This window comes from Cydia splendana, chromosome 7 (assembly GCF_910591565.1).
Source record: "Cydia splendana chromosome 7, ilCydSple1.2, whole genome shotgun sequence".
In the NCBI taxonomy this organism is placed as follows: domain Eukaryota; kingdom Metazoa; phylum Arthropoda; class Insecta; order Lepidoptera; family Tortricidae; genus Cydia; species Cydia splendana.
In genome coordinates, this window is record NC_085966.1 from 7,308,415 (window position 1) to 7,320,704 (window position 12,290).

General features: G+C 41.2%; 1 long non-coding RNA gene across 1 annotated transcript; it reads right to left on the minus strand.

The window, feature by feature from the left end:
* Positions 1-6,741: 6,741 nt before the first annotated feature.
* LOC134792110 (uncharacterized) lies at positions 6,742-11,777 on the minus strand. Its single transcript, XR_010144395.1, has 2 exons — positions 10,602-11,777; positions 6,742-9,129 (listed from the first exon to the last, which is right to left on the minus strand). It is a non-coding gene; the product is annotated as an uncharacterized LOC134792110 (long non-coding RNA).
* Between the last annotated feature and the right edge of the window lie 513 nt (positions 11,778-12,290).

The following is a 12,290-nucleotide window of genomic DNA, read 5'->3' on the forward strand; positions in this document are numbered from 1 at the left end:
ATGTTTGCTGGAACTGCATTTTTTTCAATAGTTTGTATATAAATTTTGTAACTTTTTACACAGAGATTTGTTTTGTACGGTTAAGCCTAAAGGCATAGTAATTTCACCACATACCAAGTATTGTTAAGGAAAACAATAGTTAACACAATTAACATAATTTAATTTCATTTTATTACACAGCACATTTGTTGTAAAGAATTTTTTTTTTTTTTTTTTTTTGCTTCGCGGTCAAAAACAGTATAGTCAACAAATTGGAGGAATGTCCTATTCACATCTCTGACCGTGTGACAACCCTGCGTATACACTTAGAAAATAAAAATTACCTCAATGTTGTCGGAGTCTATGCACCGACCTTGCAAAGGAGCGATGACGTCAAAGATAAGTTTTACGAAGAGCTCACTCAAACTCTTTCTAAGATCCAACCCAGGGAACAGATTTTGCTGCTGGGCGATTTTAACGCAAGGGTCGGCCGTGACTGTCAGGCTTGGCCTGGGGTGTTGGGAAGGCATGGTGTTGGGAATATGAACAGTAATGGCTTGCTTTTACTATCACTCTGTGCCAAATTTGATCTAGCTATTACTAACACTATGTTTAGATTACCCGCTAAATATAAAACAACATGGATGCACCCTAGGTCCAAGCACTGGCACTTAATAGACTTCGTAATTGTGAGGCAGAATAATACTTCCCAAGTCCGTATCACTCGCGTCATGCGAGGAGCTCATTGTTGGAGTGACCATCGGCTTGTAGTTACTAAGTTAAGACTGCGTCTTCACTTACCCCGTAGATCTCAAGGAGTGAAACCTGAGCGCCTAGATGTAGGGAAATTAGAAGTTCTAGAAAGTAAAAAGATCTATGCTCAGGCAGTCACTAATGCGATTCAAACTCTAAATTATGATAGTGGTGACCCCATTGATACCTGGAATTTGGTTTCGTCCAGAGTAGTCGACACCGCCTCTCAGATACTTGGTGTTAAATCTTGTAGACGTGAGGACTGGTTTGACGATAACGACGAAACTCTGACTGAAGCACTTAGGAAACACCGGGCCCTGTTGCGTTTGAATCGTAGTGACCAAGCAGACGCAGTCAAGCAGAATGGAACTCTTCTTCGGAGAAAAATCAGGGAAGTAAAGGACAAGTGGTGGCATGACAAAGCCGCGCGCATACAATGGCTTTCTGACACGAACCAGTTGGGTGCGTTTCATAATGAGATCCGGCAGCTTGTTGGTCCGATAAAGCGAAGTTCTGTGCCGTTAAAGTCCTCCGACGGAACTCAACTTGTTACCAATAAGCATGACGTGCTCAAGAGGTGGGCAGAACATTTTAACAGCTTGTTAAATATTGACCGTGCTGCAGATATGCAGCATATTGACTCGATACCAGCTCTGCCTACTGAACAAAAACTGGATGAGCCTTTGTTATTGCGTGAGGTTGTCACTGCCATACAACAACAACAAAACAAGAAAGCGGTGGGCGTCGACAATGTACCTGGAGAGCTATTAAAGTACGGAGGGACGGAGCTTCATGAGGCGGTCTGGAAGCTGTTCTCTAAAATGTGGGACGAAGAGCGAGTACCTGCTGACTTTCGAGTCTCTCGCATCTGTTCCTTATACAAGAACAAAGGAGACCGCGCTGACTGTAACTCCTACAGAGGTATATCCCTTCTAACTTCTCCGGGGAAGGTCTTTGCCCGTATTCTACTAAACCGCTTGATGCCGCTATCGGAAAGCATTCTACCTGAGACCCAATTTGGCTTCCGGCCAGATAGAGGCACCTGCGAGGCTATTTTCTCTATACGGCAACTGCAAGAGAAGTGTAGAGAGCAAGGTCAACCAATGTATCTGTGCTTTGTTGACCTAGAAAAAGCCTTCGACAGCGTGCCTCGCGAAGCTTTATGGGTGGTTTTGGCGAAACTGGGATGTACGGAAAAGTTTGTTAGGATGATCCGGCTATTGCATGACAACATGCAATGCTGCGTAAGTGTCAAGGGCGAACAATCAGAGTTTTTCTCTGTTAGCTGTGGCGTGAAGCAGGGCTGTGTGCTTGCGCCCACTCTATTCGCCTTGTACTTCGCAGTAGTAGTTCGGGAGGCACTACAAATTTCTTCTGATGGCATTCGTATTCGCTATCGCACCGATGGTGGCATATTTAACCTAGCCCGGCTAAAAGCGCGCACCAAGGTGTCTCACGCAGTCATAACGGAGATGATGTATGCAGATGACCTGTGTTTTGTGGCCGAATCTCCAGGTGCTCTACAACAGCTTATGTCGAGTCTTGATGAGTCATGTCAAAGATTTGGCCTAAAAATAAATGTCAAAAAGACTGAAGTTCTGGCCCTTGACATAATTGCCAATTCCCAGATTGACATTAAACTCGGCCGGGACTCGCTTAAGCATGTAGAGCAGTTTAAATACCTGGGTAGCACTATTACAGCCAAGTGCCACCTTGACAATGAAATAAACTGCAGAATAGGAGCCGCTGCAGCAGCGTTCGGAAAACTTCGTTCCAAGGTGTTTCGGTCGCACGACATAAAGCTCTCTACAAAGGTTGCTGTATACATGGCTATTGTCCTGCCAAATCTCCTCTATGCCTCAGAAACGTGGTGCGTATATCGGAAGCATATTCGCTCATTGGACGGATTCCACCTAAGATGCCTCCGCGACATTATGGGCGTCCACTGGTCCGACCGTGTTCGGAACACGGAGATTCTTAGACGTGCTGATGTCGCCGGAATAGAGGCCTACCTAATGAGACGACAGCTACGATGGAGCGGTCACGTCTCCCGCATGTCCCAAGACCGAGTCGCGAAACGCATCTTCTACAGCGAACTGCAAACTGGTAAGCGAAAGCAAGGCGGCCAGTTTCTGCGGTTCAAAGATGTGTTGAAGCGGCATATGAAAAGAGCTCATATACAGCCATTAACATGGGAGACACTAGCTGGTGACCGTCCACAGTGGAGACATATTGTGCAGACGCAGGTGCGTGAATTTGAAGCCAGGCGACGCACAGAGCTCGACGTTAAGCGTGACGAGCTAAAGGCCAGACCACCTGTGGCCATCACGTATAATTACGTCGGAGGGGTGCTGACATGCAGCGAATGTGGCCGCACATTTGCTGCAAAGATTGGCTACGTCAGTCACCTGAGAGCGCACCAGCGACGCTCTCAGCTGTAGCAAAGCAGTCGCTGTAGCCGAAAACGGCTAGGAGATGATGATGATGAGTGTAGGCCTGAGTGGACGCTCGGAGCGGAGCGTTCGGCGGGGCGTGCAGCGTGGAGTCGGGCTCACAAGTGATTTGAGCAGCGTGCACTAAGGCCGCTCCTATACGTTTGCATTTGTTTAACATGCACGCCGCACGCCGCGCCCCGCTGCACGCCCAACTCGAGCGTTCACTCAGGCCTTACACTTAGGTGACCAGGACCATTCTAGCGTGAGTCATCTTTAGGGTAACATTCGGATGGCGATTGCAGCCGTGTTACTGTTGCAGCGTTATTATACTGCTGTAGGGTTGAACCGGCATTGCCATTGCCAACCGTCTTTTGTTTTGCCATTGCGTTGGTGTCGTTGAACTCCAGGTAATCATGGTAACTCCAGGTTTAACCTTTTAATCCCGGGTTAGTGGAATGGTGCAAGTGGCGCTAAGTTCGCTAATTATACCTAATGCGCGATGTCAACCTCAAGTTCGAATGTTTCTCTTGACGAGTCCTTGATCCAAGCACTACTGTAAAACCACTACCGTAGTCCAAAAATTCGCATTATGCAAGACCATGTTGTAGTAAAGGGCTATAATTGGGTGATTTTACGACACGTGCGCTTTTTCGCTCTAGGGACTGCCTTTACTGCTTCGAACAGTAGGGAGCATTTGTCATGCGTGTTCATCTTTCTTTGTGGCGTCAGCCATTGGAGGGGTTGATCACTTGTTTAGTATATATGGATGACGTATATTTCTATTTGTAGTAGTGTGCCTATTTGAGACACCAAAAATAAAAATATTTAAATAAATTATTTGTGTCGCAGTTACCTCTTTCTATATAAATGAGTCAGTCAGTCAGTGGTCGAGTTGCGAAAACCTGCCTGTGCTATACTATAATACAATACAATTTCCAGTGGTACTACTAAACTAAATTAATAACTAGCTTAAATCTAAAATAGGCCCTTGAGGCATTGTACCAAGGATGCTGGCGGCATTTCCTCGCTGTATCACAATGCTGATACGTTGTGCGAGGTAGCCGCCAGCTCTTCGGTCACCAGTTACGTCAACCAGACGCTTCGCGATTTCTGCGATCAACGTATGCGCGCTGGGACCCCATGGACCTAGAGTTTCAACTCCAAATGGTACAAAATTGTACTCTCTACCGAGGCTCTTATATTTGTTACGTTTTAGAATTTCGGCGCTTTCTGCCGCTCCGCCCGCTTTTACAGTAGTCCGTTGGAGGTGGGACGGTGCCAGTGTGTCTACGCAGGTAGTATCCCACACTAACATCCATCCCAAGCTCCAAGGAACTAAGGACACTCCATCGGGCCTCTTGCCATCATCTCTGATAATGCCAGTCGGCTCAAGAAGAGCAGGCACATTGATGGTGGCAAGAGACCGACGGACTATGTCATTAAGCGACGCATGTCTCGAAAAACGGCCTGCACTTTTTTGACAAGATAATCCGTGGTGTCCCAGTCGGTCCACGTCCGTGCCACAAGAGCATATGTGTGGCGTACACAACGAAACCCCGAGTCGCAAACCAGTCGCCAGCCTAAGGGAGGCCGGATCCAAGAAAGTACCAGTATTGGGCGAAGGATGGGCATGTAGCCAGTAACCGGCTTCCCGGGCTCCGACCGCCAAAAGCCTCGCGCGGTCTGGACCTGTACAGTTGTTTAGGAGAGTATTGTAAGTTAAATCACAGTAAACATTATCCCAACTCCTTTGTGAATTTGGGTTGTCTGGAAATTGTTTGCCTGGGCAAGCAATTTTAAAAACATTTTTGGCGTCCTCAAAGCCCGCGATCTCACAGTTTGTGGGCAAAGCCCTTAAGATATTTCCTATGAGACCAGACGTGCTATGAGTGGACGCCAAAAAGGCTGGGGAAGCCACACTGGAAATTTTGCGAATTCCTAAACCTCCAAACCGAATAGGGAGGGACGCTTGAGACCAGGAAGGCTCACTTAGCTGAATGTTTAGAATCGTCTCTAAACTAATTTTGATCAAATCATCTATGGGCGACAATAAATTTTGATGTTTCCAGAAAGGACAACAACGGAGCACATACGTAAATTTAGGGACAAAAAGGCAGAATTTAAGAATCACAAGAGCATAATGAGGGCTAATTTCGAGTAAGCGATCCGTGTGACTTTTGAATTTAGTTATGGAGTTAGAAATATAATCGGGAAAAGATTCTTCGAATATAGGAGAACCCAGGAGGCAAAGGCAATACTTGTCTACTGATTTGATATTGGGAGTCAGATCGTCAAATTTGGGTTAAAAAGTCGGTCAAAGTACAAGAAGATTTTTGAATAAATAGTTCGCATTTACTGAAATTCAGTTCTAAACCAATATTTTCGAAACTACTCTTAATAAAAGACAAATCAGAGAGTACAGTATTCACGTCGCCTCCTAGGGTTCCGTCATCTAAGTACCACACATTGAATTTTGATTTTAAATTTTTGATAATTGGATTTATAGCCAAACTAAAAATTGCTGGCCCGAGAGGGTCACCCTGCTGACAGCCAACCTCAGAAGATAATTTATGTGACTTGTACATTAATTTAGATGAGTCTGAATAGCAAAAGAAAAGGTAATTGTATAGTTCCGGAATTTTGTCCTTAACTTCTGTCAGCAAGGTGTCTCTACTAACCGAATTAAAAGCATTTTTAACGTCAATTTTGACAACAATTTCGCAATCATCGAGTGAAAGGTAGGTCCTTAGGGCATGGACGGCTGCCTCGCACCCACCTTTCGTGCCGAAACCTAGCTGTATTGGTTCAAAAAGGGGTTGTAATTTTGATCTAATGTGTCTAACCGCAATTTTTGAAGCCAGACGTCGTCCAGTTATGTACCTTACCTATATATGTAGTTGGATTGCTGCGAATCCTGAGATTGTGTTACACAGGTTTGGTTGAAAGCTCGGCTCGCCTTCACGTACGCTACTAATGGGAATCAAGCTCAGGACACATAATTATCGTATAATAAGAGATGGAGCAATTTTCGCCAAAATGTAGATGTAACCATGAGTTAAAGTTTAATAAGTTTTTGGCAAAAATTTCATTTTTGGTACAAGCTTTTATCGCTGACTGTACTTTTTTTATCCACAGGCGACTCATACCTACTCATCGAGACAATTCTAAAAACCCCTAAGACAATGTTTGCGTTGTTTTATAACTGAGTTCCTATGGCTACCTCATGTCCTCATGATCAGATCAGCTCAATGGTACCATAGTATTGCCAGGCCTCCGTCACACGCTCAAGGCCACGCGCTATATGCCTACCGCTCGGCGTATCGTCGACGATACCATAGAGTAACTTATATATACTGAGATAGAGTATACACTCAGCGTTGAGACACTACGCCATCTAGCGAAATATGTCAAAATAACTTGCACTAGGGTAATTTTTTAGGGAAATTTTAATTCTGTTCATGGTTGATTAGGGTAATAAAACTATTCTTTGTACGGTTAAATTAATATAATAAATAGTTTGATTACCCTAAAAACTAAAGGCATCCTGTTAATCATTAAGTAAAACAACTTTAAAAATGGTTAAATTACTTTATTTACCAAATTTTATAACATTTAACAGCAATTTTAAACAAATCCACTAACAAAGTTATAGCAACACAACAATAAGTACTATAAAAATCTTTTAACAATTTAAAATACAATAATTACTCGTCATATCTTGACGAGTAAGCAAGTTATCGTAAGCCCCCGGATGACCCGGTTCTAGGACCTATGATCACCTAGGTACTACTAATGGAGGCTTTGACAATCGAACTGGAAATACTTACAAATTCTTTATTGCAGTAACTAATAATACATTGCAGTCGATACCTAAGCATATTCCAATTATGGTACATTATAATTGTAGTTTGGCAAACCAATATGTCAGTAGGAAAAGCGTAAATTGATATTTGCCGTTTGTACTGGTCTGGTGGTGGTGTTTGTAAAGGTACCTACAAGTCGCGCGAGTGTCTAAAAATACCTACGTTAAACATTATAAGCTTAGTGGTCTGCCTGATTATAAAAAAAAAAATATAATTATCAGGTAGTCAGTTTATATTGCCTACTACCTATATTTTACAATATTCTACATAATTCACAGATAGTAAACGGGTACAAAAACGGGCGCTGAGGCTCTAGGATATAGTCACAAATAAATAACTAGATTATGCTATTCTGTCTAAAAAAAATGTGAGGAGTGAGATCGTCGGAGGAATCTTCTGGCTAAGGATTATACCTTTTCTGCTACCGGATACTTTCTGCTAACTTGCTACTAAGAGCTGTCTCTCACAGCAGAAATTATCCTGTTACACTTGTGAGAGGATAGATTTAGCCCTTCTATTTCTATTAAGGAGATCACCATAAAGGATGACTCACGCTATTAGACAGGGCTGAGACCGAGCCGGAGCTCCAGCGCTTCGTTTTATATGGAAAGCACCACGTGAACACCGATCAGCCGTCATAGAAAATTACGTGTCGAACGCCTCGGCTCGGATCCCGCGCGGTCTAGCGTGTGTCATCCTTAATTTTTACTTAAAATGTAACATTACGTTAGCTATGTTTGTACGGACGTCAATCCTGTTTACAGAAGTTGTTGGAAGTTACAGAACCGACCTCTAGCTGACAATATTCGTTACCATACATGTACCACACACTCTCAAAAGACACAAAGGAGACTGGCGAAGCCACGTCACAACTAGTAAAAAAAAATGGGTGGATCAACTATTCCTTGACGTTATGTACATTATAAGCGCTTATTACACTTCCACACCGTCGGGCCTTAATACGATCGTGGCCGACGGTGCGCCCGAGCAAGATCGTTTTGCATTTCACGAAATATAAGAGCATCGTCAACAATATTTGACATGTAACATATACTTTGTCTCGAATTGGCAATCATGGTTGATATTTTTGTAGTTGAACTATTTTTTACACCAAGAAATATTGTGAACGATGTGACAATATTTCATGAAACCACATGAAACGTAAAACGATCCTTGCCCGATATCGGGGCCGACGTCGCGGCTCATCGTTAGCCGTCTGAAGGCAGGATAAGTGTAATAAGCCCTATTGTGTCCAGGGACTGTCTCATATCAAACATAAAGTGTCATTCTATGGAACTTGCTAACTATGTAAACATACAACTACGTAAACATATTGAAATTGTCTCTGAATGATGAACTTACTTCTGACTTTTGTTTACATAAGTAGTTAGCAAGTTCCATAGAATTACACTTTAGACAAATAATCTTTCAGAAAGAGTCTTTGTAGTGTTACGCTGATACTAGCACCCAAAAGAAAGGGATGAGTACCCATTGTTTTGTAGTTCAGAAAACCATAACTATGGCAATAAGTGGTAAAACAAGTTGATTCAACCACTTATACACATGTAGTGGCCACATGTATCCAAATACAGGTACATATCTAATATCGCCTGGCAAACCAAGCATTTAGTTGCGAAATTCAAATTTCATATGGGAGATAGAATTTTCCCGCCAATTTTTTTTCAATTTGCTGCCTTTTCTTCTAACAAATTTGGTTTGCCAGACCATACCAGACATAACGTTACATTGTTAACTTAGGTATTTGCTAATTTTAAATAAACTAGGTAAACTACTTACCTGTACTTAATCTATAGTTTGGGAAGAGTCGTTTTTCAGTGGAGCATTTTAAGCAGAAAGAACAGAGAGGCTATCGCAAAAACCGAAATTCGCAAATTGCGGGGATCTTTCGCTTTTACTGCAATGAAAAATTATATGCCTTCATTGGAGTAAAAGAGAAAGATCCCCGCCATCTGCGAACTTTTTATTTTCGCGGTTATAGCTCAGTACTCTCTTTTTCGTAACAGTTTTTTACTGACAATTACTTGTTTACCAAACTATAAAATTACAGATTTCAATACCTTTCATGTTAATATATATTACTGTGTCAACTTTTAAAAAGGCTGCCCCGCTCTCGCTCGGCACTTTTTCACACTTCTGAGGCATATCACACGCGAACTGATTTTTTAAAATAGAAGTTTTCTTTTTCTCCGGGAATCTAATATATGGTCACTACTGTCACTAGTTAAGTAGTAGAATACAACTAACATTGGAAGGAAAAATTGATGGCAAGAGAGGAAGGGGAAGAAGGAGGGTCACCTGGCTTGACAACGTAAAAAAGTGGACGAACATGGATAACGCAGCCACACTGGTAAGAATGGCTAAGAGCAGTAGGGCTACCGCCAATACCGAAAATCGTCAATTGCGGGCATTTTTCTCTGTCACTCTAATTACGCCTTCATTGGAGTAAAAGAGTAAGATCCCCGCAATTTGCGAATTTCGGTTTTCGCGGTAGCCCCTCAGGAGAGAGATTGCAAAGGCGGTCGCCGACTTCCGTTAGGGCATGTCAAATGAAGAAGAAAAAGTAGTAGAATTAAGTAATACGCTTCATACCCTATTAATAAATTTAGTACCGTGACTAGTAGGTATACATATTTTTTTTACTAAGCGCTTACAGCTTATATCGCTTTTTATTACATTAAACCATTGCCGAGCAATTTCGAAAGGGCGGGTGTACAGTCAACGGTAAAAATATGGGTGTACAAATCATTTCAAGAATATGTCCCATAACTCTTATGTCAGTGAATTAAGAACTATGGGACATATTTTTGTGTAAGTTGTCTACACCCATATTTTTACCGTTGACTGTACCATGGATTTCCGATGGTCGATTGTGGCCTCGGCAGCAATTAGAGGGCGTGGTTACTTTTTGTTTAGTTTAAGACATCTATTTCAATTCATAATTTACTAGCTTTTGCCCGCGACTTCGTTTGCGTGGAATTAGTAATTTAGGTAGCTATTATTTTATCCATACTGCGTTTTGTTGATTCCCCATACAAACTTCGACGCCCCTTTTCACCCCCTTAAAGGGTGATTTATTGAATGAAACCTATCCATTCTCCTTCCCCGGGACTCAAACTATCTCTATACCAAATTTCAACTAAATCGTACACCAGCGCCGGTGCTACACCTCGCGGGCGGTATAGTTCCTATTGACAAAGTTTGTTATGCAGTTGTTGTTAAGTCCCCATACAAAATTTCACCTCTATCAGGGATGATTTATGGGTTAAAAACTATCCTATGTCCTTCCTCGGGACTCGGACAATCTAAATACCAAATTTCAACTAAATCGGTTCAGCGATTTAAGCGAGAAGAGGTAACAGACAGACAGATAGAGTTCCTTTTATAATATTAAATATTAAATTATATTATATTCAAAAAGTATGGATATGGTAGCTCAAACCAATTTTTCAGTAAATAAGAACAATAAAACTATATTTTGCTTTTGGATGCTAAGCACTAGTGTAAGATCTTTAGATACTATGATTCTCTCTGTCTATGTTTGAAATTAGACAGTCCTTTGACATACTATACTTAGGTACACCTATTTGTAGTAAAATAATTAGATTTATTTCAATCTCTATTCGAAAATAAACTCGTCTAGTTTCGTAGTAAACAATACGTAGAGTAGAAGTGAAATGCTGATATCACTGTCGATAACTATAACGTATAGCTGCGCCCCTTCCGTCAGTTAAGTAGGTACACAATAAGTAGCTTTAGTATGCTTTGTTATACTGTATCCAAGAAATATTTTTCGGAAATAAACAATTTATTTTTTTATTTTATGACCGACTTATATCGGGCTTTTATTACTCGTAACAGTCGTAATGTAATTTACAGCTAGACTTTTGGCGCGCGAATGATATCTGAGGGTCTACTACAGCCAACATCACAAAATCGAAAAACGTTATTCTACCTGTCTACCGGCACCACAGCCGGTAGCAGTATTGGCTTAGGTACAAACAGCAATACTCTTAACTATCCATCGGTGGACCTTATGCTTTTTGTAATAAGGTTTAGAACATGGTTGCATAAAGTGTGCACGCATTGTGACCCCGGGTTCGAATCCCACCTAGGGCGAACTTTTTGTTTATTTATATTTTTATTTTTTTCTGTTACTTTTCCGTTTCACAAAATATCAGAAGATTGTTAACAATATTTTAAAATTAAAAAAAAAATTTGCCTTGTATTGCCGATAATATTCAAGGCTTAATATTTTTTCGTCACCTTTCCTCTTAAAAAATATATTGGTAACGGACATAACAGTGTCCTGATATTAATATGTGGAACGGAAAACGAATTAGGCGACTATTGTCGTAAGGAAAAATGACTAAAAATAATAACGTCTAAAATGTCTAAATACCTATTATTGCCAAAAAATTTAAAAGACTAAAAGTATCAATAACGAAGTACAAAAATGAAACTAAGTCTAACTGTGAATAGTCCGAAAAAAAATGTCGAGAATTGTATTTTCTAAATCAATGTAACCAATGCGATGTCTTAACATCTCAGGTTTAGGCTGCGTTTCCACCAGAGGTGTGCGAGGAAGCTGGGTGCTTAGCCAAGTTGCAAATCGTTTACACTCCGTAGCGAACGAAACGCCCAATGTCTCTGTCACACTAATATAACTGAATAGTATACTTAACCGCGTTATCTGAGACTGTCTGTTCGTCTGTCTGTCACCAGGCTGTACCTCATGAAACGTGATAGCTAGGCAGTTGAAATTTTCACACATGATGTATTTCTGTTGCCGCTATAACAACAAATACTAAAAACAGATTATAATAAATATTTAAATGGGGCTCCCATACAACAAACGTGTTTTTTCCCGTTTTTTGAGTAACGGAACCCTTCGTGCGCGATACTGACATGCACTTGGGCGGTTTTTTTTTACATTATTATAATTCGTAATTTTTCCTTATAGACATTAATCGACTAATAATTCCGGAAAAACTGCTTTTAGCATGCTTACTAACTAGGGTGGCAGAGTAAGACCAAGGTAACGTTAGTTGCAGTGTTTTTCAAAGCAAAGACTTGCAAAGTGTTATTTTAAAGTCATAATGTCATAGCTGTTTGACATTTAAAATATAACACTTGCATGTCTGGTCTGAATCTAGCTAGCAGCTTAGGTATGTTTGACTTAGCACAAAGTATTCGCTTGTGACTTGGGTTCTATTCCCGCCATCGGTGAATTTTTTCCTTT